Here is a 17,044-nt window from a genome sequence, read left to right on the forward strand (position 1 = left end):
TTCACAATGACACCCTGACATAGCTTGGCTGAAATGCACTCGCTATCATCCAAGCTATTTTGTCTGGAAAGTGCACTAAGGAAGAAAATGAGAGCTTTGTTAACTTCCTTCTGTTAAATTTGGTAGTTTAAAATGAGGGTTGTTTTTTACTTTCACATTCTGTTTATTTGTGAAAAAAGAAAACAGCTCCATGAAACATGCCCATAAATACTCAGAAATGAACTCATGCTACGCTGGCTGATCTGGATGTTTGCTTTTGTGATCGGGGTAGAATTATGCAGTCTGGTACCAGGGAGATGTGGCAAAATGAAGGTTGGTGGTGAGAGAGAGAAACCCCACACAGGCAGGCTTTGGTTTCTGGCATGCTTGTGTGTGGTTATGTTGATGCAGAACGTTCTGGATCTCACACGTGCATCAGTGTCTTTGGAACATGGTGTTCCATTTGTCTTAAGCATGGCTGGACCCAAAGCTTCTACTGGAGTGTCTTAGATGGATGCTAAAAGTGACAGAAGAATTCATCCTCATTCCTCTCTCCTCCCTTAAATAGTACTCCACAAGCATACCAAGGAAGCTATTTCATTGAAAACAAATCTACATTAACTGACAGCTAAGGATGTGCAAATGGTTCAGGGAAAATATGAACAGCCTAGTGCAAATTTAGAGCCCGCATTTCTACCTGAATCTGGACCAATATATCTTCCAAGCTGAACTCAATTTAGGTAAGAAATAAAATGTATTAGCATCATTATTATTGTTATGCATTGCTTTAAATGCTCCTGCAACTCAGCTGCAATTCCCTCATCTGTAGATTGGATTCCTGTTTTACCCTGAGGAAACAATTGTATTCCCAGGAGTCTGGTCTACAGGAGTGGGAGAGACAATTGGGTGGGACGATGGATAAGGACAAGTTGTCACAGGTGCCCATGGGACAGCGATCATATGTATGTGTGGTCTCGAATTGGATTGTATTTTGGGAATGGCATGGGACAAACCGTTTGTGCAAAAGATGGGGATTTGCCACTCCTCACACACACAAAAGGCTTGTTAGAGCTTATCCGGCCATTGTATAACCTTGGAACCTTTTGAAGTTCTCCATGAATAATCAGAGTTGGATTAGCAGTTGCATATTCACTTAACCACAAGTGCTTGTACACATGTTGGAACATCTGTTTCAGCATTTCCAGTTGGGAACCATTCCCACTGCACCCAGATGTAAAGTAATGTAAAGTCTCTGGGCTACTGCACTGAAATGCAACTTGTAGAACATCACTGTTCTCTGTCGTTTCACGAGGGGAGCATGTCACTTTCCCCCTTACGCTTCCTCACCAATAGAACTGGACAAGCTCGTTATGCCTAGTGTAGAGGCCATTTGTAGCTTTGAAAGTGCAACTCCAACACTGTTGTTCTGATTTACAGAAGTATGAAATGACAGAGGAGGGCTAGAGCATTGCTCAAGCTGCAGCAGGGAGTGTTGGGTGTGTCCCTGATCCCCACACCCTCACTCTCTCAGGCCAGGAAGAGCCTGAGGCATTTGCCCATCTGCCCCACTCCCAGCTGTAATTTGACTAAAATGCATTTCTCTTACCTCCATAGGCTGGGTTAAACACACTGGCTTAAATTGGACACATTCTTTCTCTCTTCCACTTGCCCATTATTTTCTGCTGGGTAGGTACAATATAATTCATTGTGATTGCAGTCAATAAACCAAAATCTCCTAGCTTTCAAGAACATTTCTGTGCATTCTTGCTTCTCACCCTCCAATTTCTCCAGTCTCGCATTTCATTTTGTCATTGTAACCTTCTGACTTTGTTTTTTTCCCCCCAGAATCTCTCTCTCATACTTCGTTCTCTTCTCTTCCTCTGACTCTTACCCTTTCTCTCTCCAAGACCTAATCTTATTTTTGTACCTCTGTCCTCACAATCTGTTAACCCTTTCCTGACTCACCCATTAGGCTCTCTTTACCCCCAGATTCTCTCTTTCTCTTTCTGTCTCTCACCTCCAGTCTCTCTCACAGATTACCTACAATGTTTCTTTCTCTTTTCCTTCCATAGTCTCCCAGCCTCACTTCTCTACTTCCCACCCCCACACTGCCTTTCTTTTCATTCTTTCTTCCCTGCTATCATGGTTTATGGATTATTTAAATGTTACTTTGCACCCCATAGCTGCTGCTGTATTTTAGGTTTCTTTAGCTTTCCGATAACCACATGTGACATTTCCCTCCTGCTTTAATTACTAACCCTGCAGTAAAAATTGCATGTTACTGAAACAGTTGTTTTTCCTTAATGATGGAAATGATACCGGTATTGTAACAATCAAAACTTTCTCAGTTTATTTACAGTCTTGGGAGTTTTGGCAAGTCCAACACAAGCAGACAAACAGAGAAGACAGGAGAAGGGAAATAGGAAAATAGGTGTTTCTTTTCTGGTCTGCTGGTGTCAGGGTGATGGTGGTTGTCAGCTACAGAAGAGAGGTATAGTTCTTTACTTGGGCAAGCAGAGACCTTAGGCCAGTTGGAAGGTGGATCAAGGTAAAGTCCAGCTAGTGCAGTGCTTCTCAAAGCCGGTCCACCGCTTGTTCAGGGAAAGTGCCTGGTGGTCCAGGCCGGTGTGTTTACCTGCTGCGTCCGCAGGTTCGGCCGATCGCGGCTCCCACTGGCCGCGGTTTGCAGCTCCAGGCCAATGAGGGCTGCGGGAAGAGCGGCTAGCACATCCCTCGGCCCGCGCCGCTTCCTGCAGCCCCTATTGGCCTGGGACGGTGAACCGCGGCCAGTAGGAGCCGCGATCGGCTGAACCTGCAGATGCCGCAGGTAAACAAACCGGCCTGGACCGCCAGGGGCTTTCCCTGAACAAGCGGCGGACCGGCTTTGAGAAGCACTGAGCTAGTGCACATTTACTCCCTCTCTCAGGTTGTGTCTACACTTAACAGTGGTATGTACAGTACATGCACTGCATGCCCCTAGCATGGGTATAAATAGCATTGTAAATGGTGAGGCACTGTTGTGGGGAGTAAAGACACACCAGAACCTTAGGGAATGTACTTTTCATAGCTCTCTACATGCCCAAGCAATACCTCCCCCATCTACACTGCTGTTTTTATCAGCGTAATGTTCTGCTGCCTCTCTGCTGCCAAACCCTTTCCCCACTGCAGTGTGAAGCTCTGGCAGCAGGGAAGGGCTTTGGCGAGGGGAGGCAGCAGAGGAAAGGCTACCCCCCAACCCGAGCTTTTCGCTGCCGTTTGTAGCTACACAGCACAGTCTGGGTACAGCCTGCTTTTCACTGTGGTGTGTGGCTACATGTTCCCTACACGCTGCTGCCAGAGAAGACAAGGCTTCAGTGTCTGGAACCAATGGGCTGGCATCAAATGAGAAGGCAGCAATCAAATCCAGGATTGGCTGTGGTGTGCTGAGAAAATCCCAAAAGCACCATGGCGTGATACCAGTTTACTCCCATGACTTGGAAGAATAAGGAAACACATGAAAAGGACAGACACAGAGCAAACAGACAGAAAGCAGAGCAGACCCAAGCTCTAGGTTTTACACTTCTCAGTCATGGAAAACTACCGGGCTCTTCACAGAACTACCAGGCTGGCTTTCCAGAGCTTTCCAGTAGCTCCTATAACCCAAACAAACTTAACTTGAAAACAAGAAAATATTGAGCAATTTCAAAACGTGCCTGTTTTAGCAGTCCTAGGTCACATCAACAAAAGTTCAACTCTCCAAAAGGGTTCTTCAAGGATCCAGCAGGCATTGGGTGATTTCTACTGCAACCCCAGGTAAATGGTTTAAAACATTTCCCTATAGTTCTAAGGTAAGAGTTCATAGGCCTTAAACCTATAGCTAGGTTAGATCACTTAGTCCCATTGTCACCCCTTTAAGTGTTATGTTCTCCTTCCTCATGCCGCCTCTCCTGCAACCTTTGAGTTCCAGGATATGCCAGCCACAGGACCCCCTCCCTACCCCCGGCGTGCTGCTGCTGACCTTCCTCTTCCCTTATTGCCTTGCTGTCTCTCCCAGGGCTAGTATATGATGGGGTCAAGGCCTTGTCTAGGAAAGAGGGAGGAAGCTTGGGATTCCAAAAATGAGGTGGGATAGCTAATAAGGAAGGCAGAAGAAGCTGTGAGTGTCCCATTCTGGTTATATCATCTCAGTTTGAGTCTTGGGGCAGAGGGAAAAGAAAATGGAAAACAAGGTGAAAATGGAGCAGAGAGTAGATTGAGTGAGAACCCTGTATATAGAGATGTAACAGGTAGGGAAGAAGAGAAAAATGCCAATGAAATCAGCACAATTGTAGATGTGTTTAGTTTAGCACAGCCACTGGTGCCAGCTTAGCTTTTGGGGATATATATATATATATATATATATATATATATATATATATATATATATATATATATATATATATATATATAATGTGTATGTGTACCAATGACTTCCTTTTAGCTAGAAAAAACATGTTTATTTGTATTGAATCACCTCTGGGAGAAAACATGAGGTTTAAATTACAGGAGAGTGGGAGGATTGCAGCTTGAAATAATAGCCGATCCCATAGTCCCTGGCTCATGCAGCTTCAGAAAAGGGCTTGTTATATTGACCCTAATTTTGTGACCCCAGAAATAATTGGAGAGGCTTGCAGAATCTTCATCCCCCACAAGATTCACCCACCCCTACTTGCCTGTATTTCATTTCTGATAAATGTTTAATCATGTGAAATTCTTGATTCTGCCGAAATGCTGCCACCACCAAATGACCGAGCACACAATTTAAACTACAATATTAAAACATTTAAAAAATATATTCTGCAAAAAAAATGATGCTGGCTTGGTATTCAAGAGCCTGGGTTTAGTGGGTCAGACACAGCTTGCCTAACCTTGTAAGAGCCATCTCTTCTACAGGAAGTCCTTCTACTTCCTACTGAAGCACAAGTACTATAGAGCTCTTTATGGTGGTTCACACTAGTTGATATTTAAGTGATTTTTAAAAAGAAATGGGATGTTTGGAATGAATATAAGGTGATGGAATTTAAAGCACATGTGTTTACCACAGACATACTCTGCTTTAGCAAGTGCCTTAGGAATCTGTGAAGACCTTGTTAAGAAGTAATACAAATCAGAAGGTACGCTAAGAGCGCAGAAGCTAAATCATCTGTGAATGTCACAACTCTAAGCCTCCTTATACTGCTAAATCTATTCTCTTACCTCCCCATCCATCTGGACCTGCCATCAGAACTCAAATAAGAATTCTGACGGGTCCATTTTTTGATATTTTTGGAGCTGCCACAGAAATCTAAGTGGCTATAAATATAGATGTTTAGCTGGAGGGCTGCTTTAGAAAATGTGAGACTATTTTTAAAGTTTGTTACAATGTATGGGAAATAATTCACAGGACACAGTAGCATAAAGATGGTGCTGGCTTGTTCCACTCTGCCAGCCGCATATAAACTTGAGTACCAGCTGCCTGTGCTTACCCTTCACTGTCCCCTGCTTTTCACTGGAAGGAGAAAAAGTGATATGGAGTATCAGGATGGGCCATTAGCACTTCTCTTCCCTCTTCTACTGAGAAATGGAAGGGTACAGATCTGGAAATCAGTTCCTCTCCTCTTAGAGCAAGGAGCGGATGGCCTTACTTATAGGCTGCCAGTGCTCCACTAAGCCGAGAAAGATGGGTGCTACAGACCCCCTTGGCAGTCCTTGTGGACCTTAGCCCATAACTTGAGAGCCCCTTATCTAGATGTTATAACAGGAATTTGTCACCTGTAACTTCTAATTTCTTGGATCAGGATTAGACTCTATGCTAGCTAGTATGTGCTGGAGCTTTTGATATTCACTTGAGGACATCAGTGGCAAAAACAGCAGAAATCAACACTTTCCTTGGTATTTTTCTGTGAAAACATCTCTGACAAATTATCTTAGTTTTGGGGTTTTGTGGGACTGTATTAGTTAGTCATGTTCAAGCAAAACTCCCTTTGACTCCATACTCTGGCAAAGTTTGTCCTGGAGTGCAGGTTCAGGCCCTAAATTAGTAATAAACAGTCTAGTACGTAAGTCAGCTTGTCTGTGTTTTTTTTCAAGGAAACAGTTATTTATAGAAATGGAAAACAAGAGACTAGCTACTTAAGTATTTCCAGCTATAAAAATATTTTAAAAGAGAAAAGGAATAATTGTCAGAATGGTCAGATGATAAAATGGAAACATCCTTGTGTCATACATATGCATTGAAATAGATCTTTAAAAAAAAATCTTGTCCAACCTTTATAAATGATATTTTTTCCCCTTGAGTCTGTAACATTTTTCAACTAATACAAAAGAGAGAGAAATTAATGGAAGGGAAAATATCTGCAAAGCTCCAAGAGACTAATGAAGTTATTAGTGTTTTAGAGGAAATTAGGGAGAGTGGTGCAGTTAAGTGCCCAATGGTGACTTCAGCCTTTCACTAACATGGGTTTTAGAGCCCATAAATAGCCCAGAATTTTGTGCCTGATCCTGATGAAGCCTGGTGCTTGGTACCTCTCAGGATCATTCCCTTTTTTGTACTGTGTGTCAAGCTGAAAAAGAAACCTCATACGGAACATCCTAAACAAGTAAATAGCTTCCAAGTAAAAGCAGGATAAGGCACGGCAAGATAGACAAGCCTTGAGGGGCTCTGATAAAGTAATTAAAATGGAGAGTGATGCTTGAGTGGTTTGTATGTATTATAAGAACCCAGAGATTGAATTGCAGTCTTGGTAATGACATGTCCATGCATTATTTATAAATTTGGGCTATGACATATTTTCAAATTAAAAGAGGCTTCATTCCTTAAGTAATAAAAGCCTTCCTGTGCATCAGACATACTTGAAGCTTATTGTATATTGTGTCTGATGCGCAGGAACCCAGTTACAGTATAGCTGGTATTCTGGGGTATACTTTATTATGCTAGAGTCCAGTTATGGAAAATGAAGCTGGGAGTGGACAACGGGATGGATCACTCAATGACTGCCCATTCTGTTTATTCCCTTTGAAGCACCTGGCATTATTCCCTGTCGGAGGACAGGATACTGTGCTAAGTGGACCATTGGTGTGACCCAATATGGCTGTTCTTATGTACATCCTACCAGTTTGTAAGTCATTGCAGATCAACTACAGTAAGACACAATATTAATGGGATTTCTCACTGCAGGGTTGTTAAACTTTTTTTAAAAGGCTATTGGTAGAATGTACACTGCACTTTTTAGGAAGCGCCTGTGTTATCAATATGTATTAAACAATTTGTCTGGTTTCCACTTTTGGTGTTTTTGGGGTCCAGTTGGTCAGCAGTTCTGACTTTAGTTATAACTAAATCAAGCATCCAAATCCACATTTAAGAAAAGTGAGTGCTTGATGGGCTAGCTAAAGCTGCCAAATATAAACCAGATGCCTCAATGGTAGAGAATGTTTTGCTTCCTATAGCCACAAGAAACAACAAACCCTGACTGATTAAATTAAAAATACAAATAAATGGATTTAATGGTCTTTTTATGCCATGACATTCCATTAATATATTTCTAGTGCAAATATTTAATCAAGCTATTATTTTTTAAAAATATGAATATACTGTGTGAAAATACTGTGAAATTCTAGTCAAGACCAGTGGTGATGTTTTGTACATTTTAAAAAAAAAAAATGGTGCTTGTGTCACAACATGCCAAAGTTGTCTGTAATGTGAAAGAGTTCTTCCATCTGCTTATTGAAACAGAAATGATATCTATTGATTAGAGCATGAGACTGAGGCTTGGTCTACACTACCCCCCCTAATTCGAACTAAGGTACGCAACTTCAGCTACGTGAATAACGTAGCTGAAGTCGAAGTACCTTAGTTCGAACTTACCTTGGTCCACACGCGGCAGGCAGGCTCCCCCATCGACTCCGCGGTACTCCTCTCGCCGAGCTGGAGTACCGCAGTCGACGGCAAGCACTTCCGGGTTCGACTTATCGCGTCCAGACTAGACGCGATAAGTCGAACCCAGAACTTCGATTTCCAGCCGTCGAACTAGCTGGTAAGTGTAGCCAAGGCCTCAGTCTGAAATTCTGGACTCTGTTCCTAGATTTACCACTGACCTTAGTCAAGTCACTTAACCACCTTGTGCCTCAGTTTTCCCATCTGTGAAACAATTGTAATAATACCTTTCTCGTTGAAGTGTTGTGAAGCTAAATTAATTTTTGCAAAGTGCTTTGGGGAAAACACCATAGAATAGAAAAGTATTATTCCAATCACATCCCATCATGGATGACCCCTCCTCCCCCACTAATACACATACACAGACTAATAAGAACAGTCACACCAAAGGTCCATCTACTTCAGTATCCTGTCTTCCGACAGTGGCCAATGCCATCTGCTTCAGAGAGAATGAACAGAACAGGCAATCTTTGAGTGATCCATCCCATTGTCCACTCCCAGCTTCTTGCAGACAGAGGCTAGGGACACACAGAGCATGGTGTTGTATCCCTGCCCATCCTGGCTAATAGCCCATTGGTAGACCTATCCTCCGTGAACTTATCTAAATCTTTTTTGAACTCTGTTATAGTTTTGACCTTCACAACATCCCCTGGCAACTAGATCCACAGGGTGACTGTGTGTTGTGTGAAGAAGTACTTTCTTTTGTTTGCTTTAAGCCTCTGCCTATTAATTTCATTGTGTGACCCCAGTTCTTGTGTTATGTGAAAGAGTAAATAACACTTCCTTATTCACTTTCTCCACACTAGTCAAGATTTTATAGATCTCTATCATACCCCTCTTAGTTGTTGCTTTTCCAAGCTGAAAAGTCCCAGTCTTTTTAATCTTTCATCTTATGGAAGTTGTTCTATACCCCTAATAGTTTTTGTTGCCCTTCTCTGTACCTTTCCCAATTCTAATATATCTTTTTTGACATGGGGCACCAGAACTGCATGTTGTATTCAAGATGTGCGCGTACAGTGGATTATTATAAAGGCATTATGATATTTTCTATCGTATTATCTATCCCTTTCCTAATGATTCCTAACATTCTGTTAGCTTTTTTGACTGCCGCTGCACATTGAGCAGATGTCAGTCATATAATCCCATACATGTACAACTCAAATTGTATGAGTTTGGTTCTCTTGAAGGAAGGGAGGGTAGAGATTAACCCAGCAAATTTCCCAATGCTAGTACAGCTCTCACTTTTTTCCCTTTCTCATCAGTAACACTTTATGCCTTTCCTCCAGCTGAAAAAACCCATGGGGCTAGGACCACGGAAAAGGGGACTTGTAATCAGTGTTGCAAGGCCTAATGTTTGGGGCTGTCTGTATATTAAGTAACATATTAAGGGGGTGCATGTGCGGGTCCTTAATTTTGTGTTTGTTTCACTGTTACCAAGCATTACAAGGGGTGTATGGGTCTTGAAAATCGCCAAAAACTCTGTGATGTCATTTATGGACAGCTCCTTTAGGCGCCGTGCAACCTAATGTAATCCACAGCCCTAAGTTCGGTGCCCAGGCTCCTATGCAATGTATGGGGAGAGTTAGGCACCTAACAATGAGATCCACAAAAGCCAGCACGCTGAGTGGGGAGATGCCTAAGCCAGCCAATAAGAAAAGCCAACGAGAGGGAGTTGAGGTGCCTAAGTCTGGGCTGGAGGGAGGTGTCTCCTGCTCAGGCATCACAGTTGTGAACCCTCTCTAAATTCCCATTCTGCCTGCTTTGAACCCAGGTCTCTCACCTCTCAGGTAAGTGCCCTAACTACTGGGCTAAAGGGTGTTCTGGGGCGGGGCACTTTCACTCTCCTGCTGAAGATGTTCCATTTTGTGTAGAATACTTAACAGCCACTGGGTCAGAGCAAGTATGAGAGAGAGTCTATAGCCCTGTGGTTAGGACACTGAACTAGCATGTGAGAGAGACAGGCTCCAGTCCTTGTTCCAATGACCAAAGTGGAACAGCTTCAGCAGGACAGATTGAGAGAGATTCCTCACAGCCAAGTGATTAGGGGCACTCTTTGAAGAGGAGACCTAGATTCAAATCCCTGCTCCACATTAGGCACAGGAGTGATTTGAACCTGGGTCATCCTGCATGGGTGCTCTACCCACAGGGCAAAAGTTATAAAGGGGGCAGCACCACCACTATCTTCTTGTCCTCTTCCAGATGTGTTTTGTCCAAGGCCCAATGCAGTAGGCATGCTCCTACCAGATTGGGGCCCACAGGCAAGATAGGCAGGGGGACACCTAGTTTGTGAATTCCATTGAGGCTTAGGGGCCTTGGTGTCAGGGCTTAGGCAGCTGTGCACATTCCCACTGGCAGAAATTCAGGCAGCTAGGGGATTTCACCACTGGAAACTTAGGCACCTACAGGGTTAGGTGGCAGTTGAGCAGGGATTTGAGATTTTGGCTTTGGGCACCAAAAGTGGCAGCTAAGCATCTAAATCCCTTTGTGGATCTAGCCCACAAATGCCCTCTATAATGACACAGGCAGCATTTTTTAAAAATAAACTCCCAGCAGATAACTGCAGTGCTGTAAAGTGCTTATGTTGTGTGTTTTCCCTGTGTCATTTCAGTTCCATCTCTCCGACTTGAGTGAGTATTGTATTTTTAAAAATGTATTTCCAACTTTATTGAATATTTTGGGTGTGGGCTTCGGAGGCAAGGTCGTTTCCTGTAATCATCCTAAATAAATAATCGACAGTTGCTTTTTTTTAATTGTCTCTTTTTTCAAAAGTGATCTTAATTGCTTGTGCCATGTTCTGATGAGATAGCAATGAAATTGATTTACGATGGGCCCAAAGTTCAGCTTGGTAACGCTGTTAAGGTGACTGGTTAATTAGTAGACAGCCTCTTGTTTTGCTCAGGTGCTATATCTTAAGGAGAGTTTCACATTTCACTCCACTAAATGTCTCTACCAATCTGAATACTTTAAAAGTTGCTCAAATCAATGTGTTCTGTGTTTTTCCTAAGTTTTCTGCAATGCTGAGTTTACTGAGTTCTTACTAAACAATTAATATGTGTATTTCATATTGTTTTCTTTTAGAATAAGCCTTCTTCCCTTAGTAAAGGTTACCTGCTGTTTTATTTATGGTTCACTCCTTTGCAAGACTCTGTATTGCTTCATTCTTTAACATTAGTCTCTTCTTTATATTTTATACACACACATTAAAGAAATTGTTCAGTGAATGAATTACATAGTGGTAGCATGCACCGTTTGTGGCTGGGTGACATGCCAGAAAGGTTATTTAGTGACTAATTTCTAAGGGGAGGAGAAATTGCAGACTTATCCTGTGGAAAAGTACTGTAGTCTCTTGAAGCAGCACTATTTGGATGATCCAGTAAAACAAGGTGGCCCATACTTGTTGCAAGCAGAGGGAATGAGGAGCCTTTTTAAGGTTTAAAATCTTTTTCCAAGAAGGCTGCATGCCTAAAATGTCATATTCTAGACCGAGGATTCAGATTCAAGGCTGTAAACAAAAGAACTGTAATTTATGAAGTGGAACCAAATGTTGTTCTTACTGCTGTATACATGCAGGTGATTGCCCTAAGTAAAAGTAAGTGGCTTTAATTATTTCAGAAAAAAAACCTTTGGCAAGGATAATTTTATTTGTCTTTGAGTTGCAATGTTATCTAGTTAAAAAAATAGTATTGTTTTTAATAGCAGTCTCAGAACAGTAGGCACAAATACATGGATTAGAGATAGAGTACTTAAGCATATTTTTTAAAATTTTGCCTGAAAGAACAGACAGTCTAAAATCTGTCCTAAAAATCTTTGCCACATGTTTATAGAAGCCATGATTAATGTACACATTGACTATAGATGAGTTTAAGCCGTCAGCCATTATTTTTGCTCTTAAGTTTGTTTTGTGGTTAGCTTGCAGTTTTACAGATTTGCTCTATATTCAATAAAAAGTTAAATGGGTATTCTTTGCTTCCCCATAGGACTTTTAGGATACTGTGTGAATTAAACTTATGTGTAAGCAGGGATACATAAGGGCAACATCTGAGCCAAACATGTAAAATACCATGAGATAAACATTTGTATAGCTGTAGAGGCTAGCTTATGTGCAGGTGTACATGAAAGAACTGGGTATAATCAAGAAAAATGTTAAGTATGTGCTTGATCCTGTGCCATATGGAAGGAGAGATGGTGTACCAGCTAAGCTGCATTCGCCACCTCAGCCAGCATGCACGCAGCAACCATACAGTACATTGAAAAAGTGCACTATGCTTCTCATGGCTAGACAGTACTTGTGCCTATACCCCTTTTCATATGGATCCATAGCACTGAAGAAGGTCTGTGTTGGGCCATGGGAACTGAATGTTGCCTATAGCAGTGGTACACCACAGTATGAAGGTGAGGTGATCAGCAGCCACTGTCCAGGAAAACAAATTCTCCTGCTAAGAGGAGGATTATGGCTTATGCACCATAACATCTCCCTCAACCTTTCCAGAGTAGTGAACAGCTCAACACTTAGCTGAGCAGCTCCCATTGGTTCCTATAACCCAGGGGTCAGCAACCTTTCAGAAGTGGTGGGCCGAGTCTTCATTTATTCACTCTAATTTAAGGTTTCGCGTGCCAGTAATACATTTTAACATTTTTAGAAGGTCTCTTTCTATAAGTCTATAATATATAACTAAACTATTGTTGTATATAAAGTAAATAAGGTTTTAAAAATGTTTAAGAAGCTTCATTTAAAATTAATTAAAATGCAGAGCCCCCCGGACTGGTGGCCAGGACCCGGGCAGTGTGAGTGCCACTGAAAATGAGCTCGCGTGCCTACCCCTGCTATAACCCATCCATTTCACCCCCATTTAGAAGTGAGCTCTCGCCCTACATAGGGTTTGTGAGCACAGAGAGCAGGGGAGTTGGAAGTCTACCTTGTTTACAGTAAATTGGAGCATCCAAAGTACTGATTAACATTGGCAGATGGCAGGGTTGGTGATTAAAGAAGAATGGAAACATGGAATGGTAGCATGGGCAGAGGAGGAGAAACCACAACTTTGCAATCTACAACTTCCAGTCGATTAGATACTCTAATGTGGGGTTGTCACTGGAGCCAGTATATTAATACTTTTTATAGGCACTAGTGACATCTTCGGTTGTGCTTAGAGGCCACTGGTAGGGTTACCATACGTCCGGATTTTCCCGGACATGTCCGGCTTTTGGGGGCTCAAATCCCCGTCCGGGGGGAAATCCCCCAAAGCCGGGCATGTCCGGGAAAATCAGGAGGCTCGGCCGGGGCCTCTTTGTGCGGGGCCGGGGGCATGGTGCCCGGCCGGGAGCCGGGCCGGGGGCCAGGCCGGGCCAGGGTCGCAGTGCCGGGCCGGTCCGGGCCCACGGGGCTGGGTCCGCGGGGCTGGGAGCCGGGCCGGGCCCGCGGGGCTGGGAGCCGAGCCGGGCCCGCGGGGCTGGGAGCCGGGAGCCGGGCCAGGGTCGGGGAGCCGGGAGCCGGGCCGCGGGGCTGGGAGCCGGGCCGGGGTCGGGGAGCCGGGAGCCGGGCCGCGGGGCTGGGAGCCGGGCCGGGGTCGGGGAGCCGGGAGCCGGGCCGGGGTCGGGGAGCCGGGCCGGGGTCGGGGAGCCGGGAGCCGGGCCGGGGCTGGGAGCCGGGCCGGGCCGGGGTCGGGGAGCCGGGAGCCGGGCCGCGGGGCTGGGAGCCGGGAGCCGGGCCGCGGGGCTGGGAGCCGGGGGGTGCGCCGGGGGTGGTCGGCCAGGGCCCGAGCCGACCCAGGCTGGAGCCGCCGGGGGCCAGCCTGGGCCGCGCCGCGCCTCCTTCTCCCTCCCCCCCCCTTCCCTTCCCTTCCCTTCCCTTCCCTGCTTCAGGCTTCAAGCAGGGGAGGGGGCGGAGACTTTGGGAGGGGGCGGAGTTGGGGCGGGGCTGGGGGCGGGGCCGGGCCCCCCGGGAGTGTCCTCCATTAGGAGGCACAAAATATGGTAACCCTAGCCACTGGTGTTTTTCAAACCATTTACTAACTCTGTAATTTTCAGAGGTACTATTTCTTATTTCAAATTAAATTATTTCAGGCAGTGCAGAACTATATTGATGCTTATTTGCAAAATTTAGTAAAGTTGACTTATTCTTTCAGCAGTGCAAAGCCAGAATGGAAGGTCAGTAACTCAGCTATAGAAACTATATTATAATGCAACTACTAAAATGAAGATTTCAGGTTAATTAGGACAGTTTGGTTCTAATTTTATTCTGATGAAGGAATAAATTAACTAATTCATTTGTCTTTTTTAAATTAAATCTTTCAATTGATTAACAAAGTAGTAAGATATTTTTTTCTAGTGGAGTGATTACAGAACCTATTAATTAAAAAATATTTACATATAAATATATTATTTTTGTAATAATACTTAGCATTTTCCATACCATCTTTACTCAAAAATCTCAAAGCCCTTGAAAAATATGTCTTATCATTAAATCCAGTTTACAGTTGAGTAAACCAAGTCACAGAGAGCTGATGTGATTTGCCTAAGGACACAGTGAGTTGATAGTAGAGCAAGGAACAGAGTTCAGAGTGTCAGTCCTTTGTTTTAACATTTCCTTCTTATTTGTATGCAAGGGAAAAATACAAAAGATGTGGGCTAGATAGTACCATTTAGGTACAGCTTAGCGTAAGGGGTAGCATGGCAGGACAGCCTCAATTGGAGCACTGGAAAGCAAAATGCATCATGAAACATGCCACACTTACTACTGCACCCTTTAGTGAATTGCAGCTTGTCCTCTGCTGCTCATGAGGCTTCCATCCTCTCCTCTGAGGTGCCACGCAGTTCGGGGACTTAGGGATGGACCAGGCCCTGCACGCCATAGAGTACAGAGACTGCAATTCTGCACAGCCCATACATACACTATGCAAGGAAGAGTAAAGGCTCTTTTATGGATTCCATTCCATAACATGCAAATGTGTGTGAGCCAGGCAGATTGTGATGCTGCATGGGTCAGATTTGCTACCATTCTGTATGTAACTGAGTTCAAAATTCTGTATTCGGTAAAAGATTGAAAAACTAATTTCAAAATGAGGTGCACGGCCATATATATGGGCTTTACTGTGCAGTGCGCGTCTGATTTCTTTGCTCCAAGGTAAAATATTCACTGATCATGGCATTCCTGCTAAACCTCTGTGTATTTTACAGATTTTACTGCTGTTTAACACAGCTGCTGAGGAGCTCTTGTTATTTAAAATGGGGAGATCTTTTTTACTAGAGAAACTGAAAGTTCATGCTTTTTCCCCCCTGGCATTTGAGTACAGAAGTAGTGATGGTACTTGCTTTATGCTGCATTTTCCAGACTAAGGGCTGGCAGGACAAAGAGCAGCGGAGGAGAGAGGAGCACCAGGGTTAGGGAAAGCTGCATCATGAGGAAAACCACACCCCATGGCATATGTGATAGTGTGGCTTAGCGTGACCAGATGTCCCAATTTTATAGGAAAAGTCCTGATATTTGGGGCTTTTTCTTATATAGGCAGTTGTGAAGCATGGGACATCATGACTACATTAGGAACATTCCTACCCTCACCCTTACTGCAGGTTGGCTGTGGCAGGAGATCACTTATACTGGCTCGGGCCAGCTCAGTGGCCTCTCTACTTTGTTCCTGAGGCATTTGCTTTTCACACCAGAACATGAAGCCCAGTGTATGCTAGCAGTGTATGGGGGGAGGGGAGTAGAGGGAGGATGGATAAAGAAGAGAGAGCAAAAAAGAATTAAAAAGAGAGAGAGAAGAAACTCACAAAAGTTAGAACAGAGATGAGAAGGAAAAAAAGAGACCGTTGTATGCAGGTCTAAAGTGCTCATGGGCAAAAAATCTGGGTACTTGGAACAGGGGGAGAACAACAAGAGAAAAAGAAACTAGACAGGTGAAAGCAGAAGTTATAATCCAAACACACAAAAATTGTATGACTCCAATTCATCAAGCTGTACATGTATCCCATCTACATAACCCCGTGTTCCTGTCATTGTTACTCATGCCCTCTCTCCTCCTCTTTCCACCCCTGCCATTCCCTTCTTCTGATTGTTACACCCACTTTTTGAGTCATGTCTTCAATTACGTTATACACTTTTCAGGATGGAGACAGTGTCTTTCTATGTGTTTGTGTCATGCCCAAAACAATGGGGTCCCAGTCGGGCCCCAGTCTTGACTCAGAACTCTGTGTGCTGCTGTAGTACAAATAGGGAATAAAGAATAATAAATGTACCTGTACTTGGCACAAATGGATATGGGGCAAGGACTGTAAATGCCAGGTACTGGCCAGTCCTATTTTGAACAATACTCCAGGTCCTGTGTGAATTCTTCATTTATGTCTTAATGCACCTAAACAGAAAACAGGAATTTTGTGCTGAATGAGTCCTCTGCCTCAGGAGAAATGAGTGACCATTCAGCATGAGTGTTGGATTGACTAGGGGATATTAGACCTTCACTGGGCTTCTCAAGTTTCCTATTGACACTTTTCTCCTCTCCGCCTCATATTATCAAATTTCTCGTGTGTCTGCCTGCCTGGGAATCCCAGCATCTATGTTTCTGCACCTTGGAAGACAGTTATTGTGCACAATGATTATAGATTTTGGTCTCAGTCCTGTTCTCACAGTCACAAGCACCCATTGCCACTTGTCAGATTTACACTTGGGGGGCCTGATCCAAAGCCCACTGTAGTCAGCAGGAGTCTTTCCATTGACTTCAGTGAGCTTTGGATCAGGCCCGTGCATAGCATCTGGCTTCAGAAGACACACAGCACAGTGTGTGACTGTCTCTCAACAGGGTCAGCCTTAGGGGAAATGGCACCATGGGCAAATTTGTATTTTGGTGCCCTTTCTTTGAGGTTAAGTACGGATACACAGTGCAGTCACACACCTTGAGTTTACTGGAGAAGCTTTTAAGTTATGGTGTGGACTGGACTGTGTGCACCTACAGCAGAGACCGCTGCAAACAGCCTGGGCAGCCCGTACACTCAGCGCTGGATCGCTGTAGCACCCAAGCCTCTGGCACCCACGGCGAGAACACCGGGCTGGCAAGCGTGCAAAGCCCTGGAGGGATGGGAGCGCAGTAAGGCACAAATGGAAGCCCAGCACAGCTCACACCCAGCACAGGGTCTGTTTCCCCG

General features: G+C 44.1%; 1 protein-coding gene across 11 annotated transcripts in view; it reads left to right on the plus strand.

The window, feature by feature from the left end:
- KIAA1217 (KIAA1217 ortholog) overlaps window positions 1–17,044 on the plus strand; it is a 259,459-nt gene that overhangs the window by 173,889 nt on the left and 68,526 nt on the right. Inside the window, exon 1 of one of the 11 annotated variants that reach the window (XM_054020704.1) lies at window positions 11,305–11,498. The exons of the other annotated variants lie outside the window; for them this stretch is intronic. The gene's annotated coding sequence lies outside the window, so the exon portion shown is untranslated. Of the gene's footprint in view, window positions 1–11,304; window positions 11,499–17,044 lie in introns of those variants that run through there. 11 annotated transcript variants of the gene reach the window in all.

This window comes from Malaclemys terrapin, chromosome 2 (assembly GCF_027887155.1).
Source record: "Malaclemys terrapin pileata isolate rMalTer1 chromosome 2, rMalTer1.hap1, whole genome shotgun sequence".
Classification (NCBI taxonomy): Eukaryota; Metazoa; Chordata; order Testudines; family Emydidae; genus Malaclemys; species Malaclemys terrapin.